The following is a 2,079-nucleotide window of genomic DNA, read 5'->3' as shown; positions in this document are numbered from 1 at the left end:
GCTTTAGAGTGACGCCCAATTACTTGGTCCGCTCACATTGGTGGAGAATGTGGGCATTAGGTGGACGAGTGACACAAGGATAAGTGAGTAAATCAAGATTCTTCCAGTAGACCAGGAGGAACCATTCAAGTACGATGGATAATGCCCTACTACAACAATTGATCACGGCACAGCATACAACCATAGAACTCCTGCAACAACAGCTGAGCCGGCGAGAAGAACCTAGAGTTAAGCCAAGAGCGGCTGCTCACGCCATCTTACCTCGTCTCTCCAAGGAGGATGATATTGAGGCCTTCCTCATGACCTTCGAAAGGACGGCCACCTTGGAAGAGTGGCCGCCCACAGAATGGGCGAGCGCATTAGCCCCTCTTTTGACCGGGGTGGCTCAGGAAGCCTATTTTGACCTGGATGCCCGCGAAGCTGCAGACTATGGGCGACTAAAAACCGAGATCCTATCCCGGTTCCAGCTGACTGCCAGAGATAGGGCCGTAAAGTTCCATCAATGGACCTACACAGCTGACAAGCCCGTCCGTTCCCAGATTTTTGCATTAATACGACTGACAAAACAGTGGCTAGAACCTGAAAAGGGAGTAGGACAGGTGATAGAGACTCTTGTAGTGGACAAGATATTGAGGGAATTACCCAGTGACTTAAAAAGGGTTGTGGGGCAAGCCAACCCGTTGTCAGCCGACGACATAGCACAGGCGATGGAAACATATCGGTCTACAGGGGAGTTGTTAAAAAGTGACAAGGAGGAACGGAGGGATTCTTCCGATTCCGTACCCCGACTCATGCCGGCGCGTCTGCCACCGAAACGTCCAAACCCCCTCCGGAGGTGGGAGAAATCATCCCCCACACAGCAGGGTCGGTGTTATAAATGTCAGTCTCCCAGCCATTATGCCCCACAATGTCCTAGCAAGGACGAGCCCATGGTCACAGAGTCATCACTGCCCACCCCCACACATCTCGGTTTGAGGGGGCAGGGTCAACACTGTTGGTTAGCAGAAATAGCTCCAGCCCCAGAGATTCCAGTTCAAGTCGAAGGACAAGATGTGGTAGCCATTCTCGACTCGGGAAGTATGGTTACGTTAGTAGAGGAGCGGCTGGTGACCTCCGCAACACTGCTACCAGACAAAGTAGCCGTATCCTGTATCCATGGAGACACCCACTATTACCCCACTGTGAATCTGCCGATTCTCACTCCAAAAGGAAGGTGTACAGTCAGGGCAGGGAAAGTGCCCCAGCTGAAGGTACCATTATTGATCGGGAGAGACTGTCCCTTATATAAGGAGCTTCGGCAGATGACGTTATGCGTGGAAAGAAGGGGGACAGGAAAGAAGAGAAAATCCAAGCCCGAGGTAGTAGTCCTACAAGGAGACGTAGCTACGTCCTCGTCCTCTGCAGCAGAGGAAGAAATAGCAACCCAACGGTTACGACAGATATTCCAGGAAACCACCGATGAAGACACTTGTGAAGGGTTATACACTACACAGGAAGGAAGGAGCAACCAGACGCTAAGGGATATATTTGAAGCTCCATCCGAGGAGGGAACCTGGAAGGGGTTCTCATCGGTCACCCCTGAGGGGGATGGGGAACATCCTCCACATCCCTCTACCGAGGTTGATCTGCCCCAGGAATTAAAGGGACAGTTCGGCACCTCGCAGCATAGAGACCCAGACCTAAGGGAGGCCATGAGGAAGGTGAAGGTGATCGACGGGAGGAACGTCGACGGATCAGGTGAGCACCCTCTTCCTTACTATGCAATCAGGCGGGGTCTCTTATACTGGGTCGTACGACGAAGGGGGGAAAACCTGGAATTACTAATGGTGCCTAGACCATACAGGGATACAGTTCTACAGTTAGCCCATTCCCACGTCCTAGGAGGACACCTGGCACGAGACAAGACTATTGACAGAATCATGCAGAGATTCTATTGGCCCCGGGTCACCCGGGATGTGGCCAGGTATTGTAGGACGTGTGATCAATGTCAACGTACAGCTCCACGGCCACACCTGCGTAACCCTTTGATTCCTCTCCCCATCATAGAGACTCCCTTTGAACGCATAGCTATGGACCTCG

This window comes from Salvelinus fontinalis, chromosome 31 (genome assembly GCF_029448725.1).
Source record: "Salvelinus fontinalis isolate EN_2023a chromosome 31, ASM2944872v1, whole genome shotgun sequence".
In the NCBI taxonomy this organism is placed as follows: domain Eukaryota; kingdom Metazoa; phylum Chordata; class Actinopteri; order Salmoniformes; family Salmonidae; genus Salvelinus; species Salvelinus fontinalis.
This window is presented reverse-complemented; position numbering follows the sequence as displayed.